The sequence below is a fragment of the Neophocaena asiaeorientalis genome, unplaced genomic scaffold, assembly GCF_003031525.2.
Source record: "Neophocaena asiaeorientalis asiaeorientalis breed wild unplaced genomic scaffold, Neophocaena_asiaeorientalis_V1.1 scaffold482, whole genome shotgun sequence".
NCBI lineage: Eukaryota > Metazoa > Chordata > Mammalia > Artiodactyla > Phocoenidae > Neophocaena > Neophocaena asiaeorientalis.
The window spans coordinates 717,826-735,630 of NW_020175201.1; positions in this window are offsets into that span (position 1 = coordinate 717,826).

Here is a 17,805-nt window from a genome sequence, read left to right on the forward strand (position 1 = left end):
ATGTTAAGTTGCTAGATTTGAGGATGGAGGAAGGGACCATAAGCCAAGGAATTCAGGTAACCTGTAGTAGCTGGAAAAGCAAGGGAATGATTCTCCCCTAAAGTTCCCAGAAGGAAAGCAGCCTGGTTGATACCCAGATATAAGACCCATTTTAGGCTTCTGACCTCCAGAACTGTAAGATAATACATTTGTGTTGGTTTTTCTTTTTAACATTTTTATTGGAGTATAATTGCTTTACAATGGTGTGTTAGTTTCTGCTTTATAACAAAGTGAATAAGTTATACATATGTCCCCATATCGCTTCCCTCTTTTTTTTTTCTTTTTTTTGTGGTACGCGGGCCTCTCACTGTTGTGGCCTCTCCCGTTGCGGAGCACAGGCTCAGCGGCCATGGCTCACGGGCCCAGCCACTCCGCGGCATGTGGGATCTTCCCGGACCGGGGCACGAACCCATGTCCCCTGCATCGGCAGGCGGACTCGCAACCACTGCGCCACCAGAGAAGCCCATCTCTTTGCTCTTGCGTCTCCCTCCCTCCCACCCTCCCTATCCCACCCCTCTAGGTGGTCACAAACCACCGAGCTGATCTCCCTGTGCTATGTGGCTGCTTCCCACTAGCTATCTATTTTACGTTTGGTAGTGTATATATGTCCATGCCACTCTCTTGCTTTGTCCCAGCTTACCCTTCCCCCTCTCCATATCCTCAAGTCCATGCTCTAGTAGGTCTGTATCTTTATTCCCGTCTTACCCCTAGGTACTTCATGACCTTTTTTTTTTTTCTTAGATTCCATATATATGTGTTACATTTGTGTTGTTTTAAGCTCCTAACTTTGTGGTACTTTATTACAACAGCAGTAGGAAGCTAATATAGTATATAAACAGAAATTCTGATTAAGTTCACTGTATATTTTTAGTGGATTTAGAGGACTCAACAATCTTTTACATTATTTATATTTTAAATAAAGCCTTAACTTTATCAAACTCGGTTTTACATAATACTAATACAGGTAAGATTATATATGACATACAACAAATCAATCACTTCACCTGTTTTACTGCACTAAGGTAAACTGTCCCAAAACAACTATACTAGGGGAAAAAAATACCTTTACCAGTTTTCTAATCAAGTAACTTAATCAGCCAAACATTTGTAATCAATTAATAATAATAGCACAACTACCTTAATGAAAGTAAATTGCTGTGTATTAACTAGTGCTATATTTTTTTCACATTTTCCAACTAAGACACCTTAAAATAGTTTTAGTTTAAAGTAAACATAGTGTATTATTAATTTTAAGTGAATATATAACATTCCCAAGTAATTTATTAAGACAGCGTATCAACATTCTAAGTCACTTTACCACCCTATACTAGGTTACATATAAAAGAAAATCAGAGTTGTGTAACAGAGAAGAAAGTAGCTGTGCTGCATATTTTGAATTTGCTAAAATTCTAGTTTTCAAACGTTTTTGAGACTGCTTTTGTCTCCCGTACCTATGTCCAAAAAGCCACGTTATGTGTTTCTCCTCTCCTTTGCATTTTCTCTGCAGTTGCCTCCGGTAATTTAGATTTATGCTTAGAACCGGTATTCAGCTAGTATTCACCTATACAACCACACAGGTATCCATAATGACTGGTTGTTGCCTGTGCCACACTGGCTGTTAAATATTTTGTATAGCACCATTCTTAAACTTGTATATATAAACCCACAAAAAACTGATTATCTATCCTTGGTGTATTCAATCTTGTGGAAATAATGAGAGTCCAGAATTTTGGAATTAATACTATATTGATCAAGGTAAAATACTGTGAATTACTATCATATTTGGGTAGTACCTAGACCCAGGCCAAGGCAAAGTACGTCCCAGTTTGCTTCTCAAATCCAGGGGATGGGAGTCGTATTAATTGCAGTGGTGAAGTGAAGCCTACAACAATTCTGCTATTCTCTAAAATTGTCAAAAAGCAGCTAGGATCTGAAGACTGCATCATCCTCAGCTTCTCTACCAAGGGATGTGCCATTAGCAATAATTGTTATTCTTAGGTTAAGCTAGTTCGTGGGGAAAAATTGTACAGAAACAGAACTATGTAATGTTTTGGGAGGAAAACTTGGGGAGGGATGAGGTCATAAGAGGCGATGACATTTTTATATATGTAGAGCAAGTATACAACATCCATCAGTTTGCCTAAAACTTATTTACAAAACTATGCTCATGTTTAGAGTTGTCAGAAGGTCTGTAAGTAGCACATCACTTAGATGTAAAAATGTAACTATAGTGAATTCACTATAGTGATAATGTTCTTTCTTTGTACTCTGATGCAGGGAAATGGGCATGAGTCATTTAACCCAGGATGTCTTTTCAACATAGCAAACTGGCATTCGTTTCTTGGAGTTGAGTCAAATGTAACAGGTCAAAACATCCCCACTGAAGTAGAGAATAAACTTCTGACTTTTTCTTCTTTCACCAAAGTCAGCAAAGGAAACACAAGGCTGATGGGACATTCTTAGTTATGGCCTCAGTTCTCAGTCTTAACTGTTAAACTATGTTGATGCAGGTGGTCCCAATTCTTACTAAAAGTTCATCACAGCAAACATCTAGAGTCTCCCATTGTGCAATACCAGTGTCCCAGGACGTTAAGCTAAGTAAAGCTTTCCAGCACTGCCAAGAATCTCCTTCTGGGCCATTCAGTAGGTAAGACACTGATTGAAATCAGAGCAAATTTGTCTTTGGAAGGAGGATCAACAAGCTTGAGAAAGTGACATGAGTTTTATTCAAGGAAAGAATTGGTGGTTCACAGGTGAAGAATCAGCGTCTGCACAGATATTATGTATTAGACTCTGCTTCATGAGATATTCCATCTTATTTCTACTCCTCCACATCTTCCCAGAGAGTAAGCCCCAATGCGTTTTCTGCAGCTACCTCAGAATCAATAACTAAGCTTTTGCACCTACTTCTCATAACCAACACTAGTTCCTCTTCTTTGAAGTCTTCCTCTATCCCACATACGCTCTCTATTCCTTCATCCCCATTTCCTCTTATTTTTGTTCCCCTATTTCCCTTACATAATAAATTAGGATGGCATTTGATCTCAAAGACTGAATCATTAGCAACTAAAATTATTTTCTCTCCTTTTTGTGTTAATAAGGATTTACTTAATCTTCCAAACCCTCCTAAGGATGAGGGAAAATAACTATAAATAATTATATTTATTCATCTATTGTACAAAAGAAAACCGAAACAGTTAAGTTTCTGTGATGATACAGACTGAATATTTACATCTGTAAATGCAAATTTCGTTGATATCCTGAGAACCAAGGCTTATAAAAGCTGATATTCGGAATAGCTGAGTGCCGTAAGAGGAATGTGTGTTGTGAACAGTGCCTTTACTTGGTCATCATCAGCATTTCAAAATTAGTTAATAAAACATAAAGATGCAGGCAAAAATGGTAGGACTGGTGGGTATGAAATGGTCATTGTGGAGGTGTGTCTGAGCAGGAAAGAAAATGTTGTAACTTTCAGCAGATACTCGTTATATTCTGTTGGGGAGGGGGAAATTTCTCCCTCTACCACTCTTGAGTTCTTGAGGCTCAACTAATAATAAAGTTAAGACAAGACAGATTAACAGGAGAAAAAGAAACAAATTTAATTTGTGTGTACAGAGGTCTCATAGAAATAGGACTCCTATGTAGTGGTCAAAGCAGGCAGCTTTTATACCTTTTAGACAAAGAAACAATAAATGTGAGGGGAATTGACAGGACAAAGAAATTTAGGATTGGGGGCTTAATTAGAAAGGAATTTAAGCAAAGTTTGGGCTTGGGTAGTCCATTAGTAAGGAAGTAGCAAGTTTGTGTATACAAGCTTCTCAGCCCTGAATTCCCTGTCTCTGGGATAAGGGTGTCCTTCTACCTCCAGTTACAGGGAGTGCACCTTTCACATGGGAGATTTATTTCCCGCTTTCAGGAAAACAGAAAGGAGGGTCAGAGTGCCCCTCTTGCATTGGCCGTTTCTTAAGTAACTTTAACTCAAAATAATCAGTATGCCATTGAGGCATATTTTGGGGTGGCCTGCCTTAGGCCCCAATAATTCTAATCAGTACAAGTTCTGTGATATAATCAGTGGGTATTAATGAAGCAAAAAGAATCAATATCTATGAAGCTTCCCAGGAAATTGAAGACTATCAGGAAGAGTAAATCCCATTTTGTCATCAGTTTATCAGGAAATGACCTTTGGGAAGGTCATATGTACTTCAATCCACTCATTTTGTACCCATTCATAAGGTACGCTCTCAAAGACTCAATTGAGCTTCTCCTAAGGAGAGCTTTTAAAAGAGAATTATGGGCAAAGTAACTACAATGCCAACATTGTAATCGGTTCTGATACACTATGACAGCATTCTATTAGGCTGATATATTACTTCTTCATGAATCTTAAATTAGTTTTATTTTAAAGATAGTAAACGTCAATAAAAATCATGATTCCCCATGTATCATAAATTTATGTGACAGTTGGGGAAATTTCCTGTTGAAAGGATGAGTATGAATTTATTGAACATTAATATGAATAACATTGAAGTTAATCCATTTTATTGACATTTTACAGGGAAGTGAAACAAAAAATATTGATAGTCATCCTTAACAATCTATAATAGAGCATAGCTATTCACTTGAATTAAAAGAAATAATAGATCTAAAAATATTATTTGTGATCCTAAAAACATTTGCGGTAGATGACCTTTATTTAACCATGGCAATTCTACCTTCTAAGTGATTCTCACTCCTCACTGTGAGACGATAAAAGTATATACATTTATTTCCCCACCTACCCCAAGCTCTGGTTCCTGTCAAGTTCTAGAACTAATTCAAGCTATTTCCTACTGTATTAGTTTTCTGCTGTTGCAAAACAGATTAACACAGAGATAGTGGCTTAAAGCAACACAATTTTATTATCTTGCAGTTTCTGTGGGCCAAGAGTCTGGGCACGGCTTGGCAGGGTCCTGTACTCACACTGCAATCAAGATATTGGCTAGCTGGAGTCTTATGGGACGCTTGACTAGAGAAAAATCTGCTTTCAAGCTTATTCAGGCTGTTGACAGAATTAATTCGCTTATGGCTGTGTGACTGAGGTCCCTGGCTGCCTACTGGAGGACGGCCACAGTTCTCTGCCACATGGCCCTTTTCACAGGCAGTTCACAAAATGGCTCTTTGCTTCTTCAAAGCCACCAGGAGAATCTCTGTCTCTGTATCTGTCTGTCTCTCATCTGCTATGACAGATTCATGCATAACAAAACACCATCATGGGAGTGGCACCCTATCACCTTTGTCATATTCTACTGCTTAGAATCAAGTCACAGATTCTGCCTGTACTCAAGAGGATTATATATGAGTGTGACTCATTGGGGGTTCACCTCAGAGTGTGTCTGCCACACGTCTCATCCCCAAAATCAACTCTAAGGACACTGCACAGATTAAAAGGTAGCATTGATTCGAGCAAAAAAAACAACAAAAAATTGGGAAACACCTGGAGAGTCATAGGCTCCCTTGATGGAGTGTGTGTTGAGCAGGTCTGCTGCAGCTTGGGGCAGAGAGCAGCCTGAGACAGCAATACCAGAAAATAATGGAAGGAGTATGTTAACTTCTGTTTTTAACCTCTCTCTTTTACTCTGGGACAACAGCCACCAGCCCCTTAGCAGAGAATTCTGCAGCAACAGAGTAGACTACCAGTGTAGAAAATAACAGTATGGAACAAAAGTCCTGCGAGGATGAGTTCAAAATAACAGACATGGGCTAACTAGACAGTTGAGAGAGTCCATTTCTCTGTGCCTTTACACTACAAGCCTAAAGGCCAGTGAATGATCACCTAGGGAGACCATCTCTAGCCAGCGCTGCTTTTTCTGAAGAGTTGAAAGTGAAATCCTGGCCAGAGGGGTTATTTTGTTGAGTGGCAGCAACTGGGAATGACATACGGTGCTTCTACGGTACCATATATTCTGCCTCTCTTTAAATTCACTCTGAGGAACTGCCCAAGACCTTGACTTTGACTTTATTCCAATACCAAGCAGAATGGCTGACACTACCAGGGAACATGAGCTCTCAAACCAAGTATATTAGACACCCAAAGTACAGTCACCTCAAAAGAAAGGCAACAAACTAAACAACAGGTATCATATGGAACAGAACAGAAGCACCAAAAGTTTAGGTATACTTAAATAGTTGAGATGATATAAGCAATAAAAATCATTAACAATGAAACTTCAATAAGAACCAGGTAGAAACATTTGATGTAAAATTTACAATATTTAAAATAAGAATATAATAGTTGGATAAATAGTAAGATAGATCTGTCTGAAGAATTACTTAATGAGTTTAAAGATGTGGTTGATGAAATCTAGATGGCAACCTGAAAGGGAAGATAAGTCAAATTATAAAACTAAAGCTGAGAGTGAAGTACGATAGCATTGTGAGTTGCAAAAAGAAAGCTAAAAGGAAAAGAGAAAAGGTAATGTTTGAAGAAATAATGTTTAAATGTTTCCCAGAATTTAAGAAAAACACAGACCAGAACTTTAGATTTACAGTATTTCTTGAGAGCTAAGGGGAAAAAAAAAACCCACGCCTAGAGACATTATAATAATATTCACTAACACCAATAATAGATACAAATTTTAAATGATTCTAGAGTAAAAAGAAAATAATCTACAGAGGAATAAGGATGAACCATTATATCAGAATTATCAACAGCAAAATTGAACACAAAAATGAAAGAATGTTATAAAATAAAGAAAAATATGTTTAGATCAAGAATGCAATATTGAGCCTCATAGTCATTCAAACGTGAGGACATAATAAAACATAATTTTCAAAAATGATGTCAGAATGTTTGCCAAGAAAAGAAAGATATTATAGATACACTTGGAAAAATTATAGAAGAAACAAACCCAGTAATACACTTCAATATGTACGCGACGTAAGAATGTTATAATCCGTTACTAGACTTTGTAGTCTTAAAAGTAAATAAAAGCTAATCCCCCAAAGGGATGTAATATCTATAATATCAACCTAGAAATAAAAATCCAGACAAACAACATAATAGAAACTTTCCAGAGCAAGTATAAAAGGGATATATTTAAATACCTGCCTCTTAAATATCTGATTGTTAAGGGATACAGATTTATAGGTTTAAAATTTCAAAATGAAAAGATTTTCATTTTGATTCAAGTCTGAGTATACAAAGTCACAAGAGTATTGCCCTCACCCTAAGAACCAGAAACTAAAGACACAAAGAAACTTATATGAACCAAGCTCCAGAGAATGAAAAGGTCTTCTTAGCTGAAAAGAGACCCATGGCTGTTCTCATACCTGGTAGAAAGGAGGAAGAGGAATCCACCATAGTTGCGAGGTGCTGGTGAGGGGAAACTAGCTGAATTTTAATGTTGGGTGATAAGACAGATTTCAATGTGGAGGTTCCTCAGCTTCAGAGCAACTGAACACCCATCTGCCAACTCTTTCTCTGAGGTGTTCCCTGAATGCTCAGTAGTAGTGCTCTATATACTAATGAGATTTAGAAAATATATTAAAATTCATCAATTTCTAGAAAAACCATTATATACAGAGATTGATTGCTTGATCTCTACCATAAAGCTTTAGAAAGTGAAACTGATCAATATTTTTGTAATCCCATTGATCAATATCAGAGAATATAATCAATATTTTTGAAATGCCCCTGTGGATACTTCCTATTCTCTGGAGAAAACTACTATCCAAAATTTTCCATGGGTGATTTGTTTTATTTCACAGTTTTATAAGGTGTTACAATCTTTGCAGGTTTTTAACCTTTACATGTATGGAGTAACATAATTCTTTTTCTGTAACTTTCTTTTAAATTCCATAATATATTCATTCTTTTTGATTTGTTAGCGTTTCTCATTCATTTTCACGTAGTATTCAATCCAGTGAATGTACCACAGCATGCTTATCCATTCTACTGATGCTGATCATCTGGACTGTTGTACGTCGCCTGCTATTATAAACTATGCTACTGGGGCTTCCCTGGTGGCGCAGTGGTTGAGAGTCCGCCTGCCGATGCAGGGGACACGGGTTCGTGCCCTGGTCCGGGAAGATCCCACATGCCGCGGAGCGGCTGGGCCCGTGAGCCATGGCCACTGAGCCTGCGCGTCCGGAGCCTGTGTTCCGCAACAGTAGAGGCCACAAGAGTGAGAGGCCCGCGTACCGCAAAAACAAACAAACAAAAACTATGCTACTATGAAAATGTTTGTTTTTTCCTTTGTGCAAATGTTCAAACATTTATCTAGGTTATAGATGCATAAAATTGGAATAGCAGATATTTAAACCATTTTAAAGGTGTGTATACCAATTTATGAGAGTTTCTGATGAACAATATTTTTGGCAATGCGAGATACTGCCAAACGTTTATTAAGGTTTTACAATCTTATAAAATTATATCTTATAGTAGTTTTTGTTAAAATTTTCATTACCTGATCACTAACAGAATTGAGCATATTTTCATATACTTACTGGTCATGTTTTCTCTTCTAGGAAATGTCTGCTAAAAACTTTTGTTATATTTTTCTTGGAGACACACTGTTTTATTCTTATTGTTTGGCAGAAATTCATCATATATTCTAGATTAAAATTATACTTCATTATGTATGTTAGAATTATCTTTTCCCATTTTTGGCCTTGTTTTTAAACTTTGCAGACTTGTTTTTTTACTTATCATGCTAAAAAACACATAACACTAAATTTACCATCTTAACCATTTTTAAGCGTATACTTCTGTAGCGTTAAGTATATTCATAATGTTATGCAGTAGATTCCTAGAACTTTTTCATCTTGCAAAACTGAAACTCTATACCCATTAAACATTAATTCTCCATCCCCTCAGCTCTTGGCAACCACCTCTCTACTTTCTCTTTTTATGATTTTGCTACTTTAGATACTCATGTGAGTGGAATCATGCAGTATTTGTCCTTTTGTGACTGGCTTATTTATCTTAGCATAATGTCCTCTGGGTTCATCCATATTTTAGAATGTGACAGAATTTCCTTTTTTAAGGCTGCATAATATTCCATTATATGTATATATCAGATATACATTGATATGATGTATACATATCACATTATCCATTCTTCCTTTAATGGACATTTGTGTTGCTTTCATCTCTTGGCTATTGTGAATAATGATGCAGTGAACGTGGACGTGCAAATAATTGAGATCCTGCTTTCAATTCTTTTAAATATATATCAAGAAGTGTGGTTGCTGGATCACATAGTAATTCTATTATTAATATTTTGAGGACCCTCCATCATATTTTCCACAATGGTTGCACCATTTTACACTCCCACCAATAGAGTATAAAGATCCCAGTCTCTCCGCATCCTTGTCAATATTTATTATTTCCTGTTCTCTTGATAGTGGCCATCCTAGTGTGTGTGAAGAGATACCTCATAGTGATTCTGATTTGCATTTCTCTTGTGATTAGTGATGTTGAGCATCTTTTTGTATGTTTTTGGCCACTTGTGTCTATCTTCTTTGGAGAGTTCTTTTTTTTTTTTAATGTGGCTGTGTCAGGTCTTAGTTGCGGCACACGGGCTTTTTCGTTGCAGCATGTGGGCTTCTCTCTAGGTGTGGCTCATGGGCTCCAGAGCACACGGGCTCAGTAGTTGAAGCGCATGGGCATTCTAGTCATGGCACATGAGCTCTAGAGTGTGGGCTCAGTAGTTGTGGTATGTGGGCTTAGTTGCCCCATGGCATATGGGATCTTAGCTCCCCAACCAGGGATTGAACCTGCATCCCCTGCATTGGAAGGCTGATTCTTAACCACTGGACCACCAGGGAAGTCCCCTTTGGAGAGTTCTTTACCTATTTTTTAATCATGTTGTTTTGTTGTTGTCATTGTTGTTGAGTTGTATGAGTTCCTTATATATTCTGGATATTAACCACTTATCAGATCATGATTAAAGTAAATATTTTCTCCTGATCTGCAAGTTGTCTTTTTATCCTGTTGATCATTTGCTTTGGTTCATAGAAGTTTTTATTGAATAAGTGTGATTTACTCCCATTTGTCTATTTTTGCTTTTGTAGGCTCTGCTTTGGTGTCATATCTAAGAAATCATTACCAAATCCAATGACCTGAAGTTTTTCCTTATATTTTCTTCTAGGAACTTTACAGTTTTAGATCTTACATTAAGGTGTTTAATCCATTTTGAGTTAATTTTTGTACATGGTGTAAATTAAGGGTCCAATTTCATTTTTTTGCATGTGGAAATCCAGTTTTCCTAACACCATTTATTGAAGAGACTGTCTTTTCCTCATTGTGTGGTCTCAGCAACATGGTAGAAGATATTTTGACCATATATCCAAGGATTTATTTCTGGTCTCTCCATTCTTTTCCATTGGTCTATATATCTGTCTGTATGCCTGTATGACATTGATTTGATTATTGTATTGATAGCTTTGTAATGTGTTTTAAAATCAGGAAGTGTAAGGCCTTCAACTTTGGTTTTCTTTCTCAAGATTGTTTTAACTAATCAGAAAGCCTTGAGATTCCACATGAATTTTAGGATTTTTTTTTTTTTACTATTTCTGCAAAAAATGTGATTGGCATTTTGATACAGATTGCATTAAATAAATAGATTGCCTTGGGTAGTATGGATAATACAGATTTTAACAATATTGTCTTGTAACTGATGAATATGGGATATCTACTCATTTATTTATATGTTCTTTGATTTCATTTAGCAAAGTTTTATAGTTATCAGTATACAGATCTTTTGCCTCCTTAAGTTTATTTCTAAGAATTTTATTCTTTTTGATGCTATTGTAAGTGGAATTTTTTTCTTAGTTTTTTTTTCAGCTTGTTCATTCTTAGTGTATAGACGTGAGACTAATTTTTATATTGATTTTGTATCCTGAAATTGCTGAAAATGTTTATTAGTTAAATAGTTTTTTGGTGCAATCTTTTTAGGGCTTTCTAGATATAAGATCATGTCATCTGTGAACAGAGATCATTTTACTTCTTTTCCAAGTTGCATGCTTTTTATTTCTTTTTCTTGTCTAATTGCTCTGACTAGAACATACACGTGGTGAGGGTGGATATCCTTCTTTTTTCTGATCTAGAAGAAAAGTTTTCAGTCTTTCACCATTGAGTATGATGTTAGCTGTGGGCTTTTCATATACCACTTTTATTATGTTGAGGTGATTTCTTTCTGTCCTGCTTTGTTGAGAGGTCTTATCATGAAAAGGTATTGAATTTTGTCGACTTCTTTTCTGCATCAGTTGAGATGACCTTGTGGTTTTTGTCCTTGACTCTGTTAATGTGGTGCATTACATTGATTGAGTTACATATGTTGAACTATCCTTGCACCTCAAGGACAGATCCCACTTAACTGTGGTGCATGACTCTTTTAATGTGTTATTGAATTTGGTTTGCTAGATTGTTTTTTTGTTTTGAGGATTTTTGAGTCAATATTAATCAGGGATATTGGTCTGTAGTTTTCCTTTCTTACTGTGTCTTTGGTTTTCCTATCAGGGTAATGATAGCCTCATAGAATGGGTTCAGGAGTACTCTGTCCTCTTCAATTCTTTGGAAGAGTTTGAGGAGAACTGGTGCTAATTCTTCCTTAAATGTTTGGTAGAATTCTCCAGTTAAACCACATGATCCTGGGCTTTTCTTTGTTGGGTGTTTTGATTACTGGTTCAATCTCCTTAGTAGTTATAGATTTGTTCAGACTTTTTATTTTTTCATGATTCAGTCTTGGTAGGTTGTACGTTTCTAGGAATTTGTCAGTTTCTTCTGGGTTATCCAATTTTTGACATATAATTATTCATACTATCTTACACTCCTCTGTATCTGTGTGGTATCAGTGGTAATTTCCCCTCTTTCATTTCTAATTTTAGTTATTTGAGTTTTTCTCTTTTTTTTCTTTGTTATTCTAAGGGTTAGTCAGAATAGGGTCAATTTTGTTGATCTTTAAAAAAAAAAACTCTTGGCTTCATTTAGTTTTTCTACTGTGTTTATAGTCTCTATTTTATCTCTGCTCTAATATTTATTGTTTCCTTTCTTCTGCTAACTTTGGATATAGATTGTTCATCTTTCTCTACTTCCTCGAGGTATAGATTTGGATTGTTGACTTGAAATCTTTCTTCCTTTTTTTTCTTTTTGGTAAGCATTTATAACTATAAACTTCCCTCATAGTACTGCTTTTGTTGAATCCCATAAGCTTTGTTTTGTTTTGTTTTCATTTGTCTCAGGATATCTTGGGAAGTGTTCCATGTGCACTTGCCAAGAATGCTCATTCTGCTGTTGTTAGGTGGAATATTCCATACATGTTTGTTAGGTCCAGTTGGTCTATGGTGTTGTTCAAATCCTCTGTTACCTTATTGATTTTTAGTATGGTTGTTCTATACATAACTAAAAGTGGGGTATGGAATTCTCCTATTATTATTGTGTTGCTGTCTCTTTCTTTTGTATTTCACTGATGTTTTTGTAGTGTTAAGTTTTAATTCCCTTCTCATGTCCCTTTCTGTATATTCTAAACATATTTTCTTCTTCGTTACCATTGCAATTACATAAAACATATTAAAGTTATAACAATATATTTTAAAGAGATAACATCTTAATTTAAACCACTATAAAAACTCCTTTAAATGTTCATACCCCTCTCCCCTAGTTTATGTTATTGGTGACACAGATTACCTGTTTTATATCACATATCCATTAACACAGATTTATAGTTACTTTTTTTGCATTTTTAAAAAAAATTTCTATACTGAATTTTAAAGTGATTTACATAGCTATATAACTATACTACAGGATTCTATAGTTGTCTATATATTTACCTTTACTGGGGAGTTTTACATTTTCATGTGGTTTTGTGCTGCTGGTTAGCCTCTTTTCATTTCAATTTGAAGGTCTCCGTTCATCAGAAAAAAAGCAAATTAAAAACACAGTTCATTATCATTACACATACATTAAGATTACTGGACTTTTAAAATCTGATAATAGTAAGTTTCGGTAAACATATACAGCAGCTGGACCTTTCAGACTTTGCTGATGTGAATGTAAAATGGTACAACAACTTTAGAAAACAGTTTAACAGTTTCATATAAAGTTAAATATAGATTTAACAGTGATTCAGCAATCCCACTCCTAAGTATTTACTTAAGAGAATGAAAACATGTCTACCCAGAGACTTGTACTTGAATGTTCATGGCAGCTTTATTCTTAACAGTCAAAAAATGTATAAAAACATTCTGATACTTTCAATTTGGTATTTCTATGCTATTGAACAATAAAATGTAATGAACTATTATGTACAACAAAATGAATGAAAGTTAAAAGCATCTTGTTTGATTCCATATATATGTACTTTTAGAAAAGACAAACTTATAGTTACAGAAAGTGTATCAGTAGGTACCAGAGACCACTGGTTTGAGGAGGGGATTGACTTCACATGATCACAATAGAATATGTTGGGCTGATGGAGATGGTCTGTATCATGATTTCTGTGGTCATCTCATAACTAAATACATGTTAAAACTCAGTGAATTGCACAGATAAAACTGATTTATTGTATTGCATGTAAACTAAATCTGTAGATTTAATTTTAAATTTAAATATAGAAATGACATTTTTTAAAATTAATTTTTATTGGAGTATAGTTGATTTACAATGTTGTATTAGCGTATTTTTTTTATTGGGGTATAGTTGCTTTACAATGTTTTGTTAGTTTATACTGTACAGCAAAGTGAATCAGCTATATGTATACATATATCCCCGCTTTTTAGATTTCCTTCCCATTTAGGTCACCAGAGTGCATTGAGTAGAGTTACCTGTGCTATACAGCAGGTTCTCATTAGTTATCTATTTTATACATATTAGTGTATATGTGAGACGTATTACCAAATATATGACAAAATTTGAATTCAAAAAAATCTCAAAAAGTTATACTGAAAATTTTAAAAGGGAAGAAAGGAACATTTGCATATGTGGATGTCTGGCATACCCTAGATTCATTTACCAAATTCATGCCTTTTGGTAATAGCTAATGGAAAATAGCTTACTAGTGTCCTATGCACATTAGAAATTTTGAAAGTTAATGAAGAGTTAATTTAGTTTTAATAATACAATTGGAGTGCTTAGCTTGAATTTATAAGTTTTTAGTATATGTTATGTTAATAACAAATAGAAACTCATCAATTAAGTGCAAATGTTCAATTTGGTCTTATAGACAGTTATGCTACACAGTTATCTAATAGGCAATTTAAAGTTAATATGTACCAAATACAACTCGTTAACTTCTTGATATGCAAATCCACCAATATGTATGTTCCTGGTTATTTAGGAGTAGTTCTTAATTTGGAAGTCCTCCTTAATTTCTCTTTATTCCTTACCCATTACATAGAATTTGTCAACATATTTGGCTAGGTCTACTTTAAAATTTCCTCTGAATGTGTCACTTCTTATAAGCTGTATTACAACAACCATAGTTTCAATCCCAATTAGCTCTTGTCTGAACAATTGCAATAGCTTTCTAACTGGTCTTCCTGCATTCAATTCTTGTCCCTCTGTAACCCATTCTCTATAAAATCGCCACACTGACCTTTTAAAAGCCTAAATTTTAGATTACTCCTGTTCTCTCCATATAACCCACAATGTTTAGAATAATATCCAAGACGTTTCTCAAGATTATAATGCCCCTTATATCATACTGTAAAGTGGTTCCTTTTTTATTGCTAAAAAGAGCAAAATTCAATGATCTTGCTTTATTAAAAGATTTTAGACTTTAGAAATACGAACTTGGCCTTAAATTGTTATATACACACATACTCTCTTTCTTTAATTCACTTAGTATATGTACGGTACTTACAACAGTACTTGGCATGAATTACATACCAAATAAATATGAATTAAATGAAGAAATGAATTAATGAATGGGAGCATCATTACATATAAGTCTGAATTTGGTAAGTTTATCTCTTATTTAGTGAACAACAAATTACCTAACACAATTAGTTTAACTTATCCTAGTATTTATGCTATAGAATGATATAAGATGATTCTATATGTATCATGTTGTGAACACATCATCATCATCATCATGCCAGAGTACTTCTCCGTAAGGATTTTATAAAGACAGTGAAATAAGAATAACAGTGTAGGCCAAATTACAGATTCCTGAACTGTATACACATGTTATACATAAAATCACAAATATAGTTTTTCCCATCCTGCCTAGTCCTCATTAACAAGCCCCTCATATCATTCCTGATTCCAGATAGTTATCAAACAACAGCATCGTGGAGCGACCTAGGGTTTAGGATAGGGAAAATTCACGAACTAAAGCATGAAGCTGAGAATGATTCATTATCTAATCTATTCAGTCAGCAGTCTCCATGTTTACTGTGGGAAACTGAGGCCCACTGAGACCCTTTCAGGTATCTGTGAGGTGGAAACTATATTCATAGTAATATTAAGATGTTATTTGCCTTTTCACCCTCATTCCCTCATGAATGTAGTGTGGAGCTTTCCAAAGCCTACATGAAATGAGATGTTGCAACAAATTGGACATAGAAGCAGATATGAGAACTCAGCTAGCCTATATTAAGCTGCTAATTCAAAAGATTTACAAAACTGTAAAAAAAAAAATTGCCCTTCTTTTTACTAAATTCTTTGTGAAGGTATATGTAATTTTTCGGTTAATATGTAAAGTGTTTATTAGTTTCATTTTAAATGAAGTAATGAGTATATATTTAAAATTTATGTTTTGATTTCTAATATGATGAATATTGATAGATATAACCCATATAAACAAAAGCTCTTCGGGATCCTCAATAACTTTAGGTTTATAAAGCATCCCTGAGACAACATAGATTGAAACGTGCTATGTTAAGAGAACCCTCAAAAATTCTGGAGAACAGATACATGTGTATACATGTCTATGTATGGCTGAGTCCCTTTGCTGTGCACCTGAAACTGTCACAACATTGGTAATTGGCTATACTCCAATATAAAATAAAAAGTTAAAAAAAATTCTTTGTTTTTCCATGACTTACTCTCCTTCCATCTCTACTTCCATCAGCACAGGGAAATAATACCACATTTGGTTATTAAGTGAAAATAAGATAAAGGATGCAAAAACCTCATAGCATAGTGCTCAAGAAAAGTTAGCTATTATTATTGTCGTTGTTGTTACTGTTATTATATTATTAGTAGAATCATGGTTTAGAATAGGAAAGCATTATTTTAAAATCACAGTTAAGGGCTTCCCTGGTGGCGCAGTGGTTGGGAGTCTCCCTGCCGATGCAGGGGACACGGGTTCGTGCCCCGGTCCGGGAAGATCCCACATGCCGCGGAGCGGCTGGGCCCGTGAGCCATGGCCGCTGAGCCTGCGCGTCCGGAGCCTGTGCTCCGCAGCGGGAGAGGCCACAACACTGAGAGGCCCGCGTACCGCAAAATAAATAAATAAATAAATAAAATCACAGTTAAGATATGTGCCTTCATAGTTTGACTAAAAGCAGACCCAAAGTGATCTTTAGCCAAATCTACTCTTTTTCTACATAATATCAAGTGATTTTTTTTTTTTTTACTGTTTTTTTTACTTCAAACAATTTTGGTTAAGTAGATATAGCCTTAAATTACAAATACAGCAAAAACAAACAAACAAACTTTAACATGAATCTAAAATGCTGATTTTGTTTATGAATAAAAGGGCAACATGATATTCAAATTTGAGGGAAAGAGATCTCAAAATGCCTTCTTCCTATTTCAAGGTATTCTTTAAGATAGTTATGCATTTTCATTTTATGGTCCATGGTGGAGAAAGGAATTGTATTTCAGGTACAAATGTAAATTTGTATGAGAACTACTGGCAAGACTTCCGATGAGATTTGTTGGTTAAAAAAATCATAGTATGGCAGGCTGTTTAACAAATCACATCCCCAAACCAAGTTTCCTGGCAGTGGTTATTTGCAGTCATCTGTAAATATTTGACTTGATTTTAGTTTTTACACCTACAGAGAAACCAGAGAAAAATTATGGTGAAACATGCTCCCATGAAACACTGGAAAATGAGGTAGAGAAATGAGAAGGCAGATTGCTTTCTTCTCTAGGCCTTTCAACCTGTCCACCCTAGAACCAAAACTAGACTTTCTGAAAGAATGAAAAAAATCACAAAATTGCTTACATCATATATACATGATTTAGAATTAATGGACTACCTGCGAGCACACATCGCTGAGGTCAAGTTTCCCCTAGAATTATTTGATGAACTCTGACTTCATATGAAATGATAAAGGTCAGTAAAGTCCCTCTGTGTTACATGAAAAAGTAAACTTGAACTGATTCAGGAGTAGTGCAACAGATACTAATTAGCATGAAAGTACATAGATAGAAAAGTAGTTTTAAAATCATCTAAAAGAAGATTGGTGTTCAAGATAAGACTAAAGTCCCCTTGATAAGAAAGTGAAGGAAAATCCATTAATGTATATTAATAGCATATTACTGTAGTAGTAATAGAAAATATATAGGAAGTAAAAATAAATGAATATTGAAACTTGAACAGAATATTTATTGCAGCGTTCCAGGTAAGATAACATTCATTATATATCTAGAGAAAGAACATATTAATAAAAGGGAGTTGGTTTGCAGTGAATGTACAGAAAAGCTGAAGTAACAGAAGAAATACTGATAGGACTCAGCAAAACAATATCCAGGGGAGAAATCTTGACCAGCACATTTTGAGTGGTAGAATCCCAAGGCAAAGCTATCCCTCCTAATTTCATTATATCATTGTT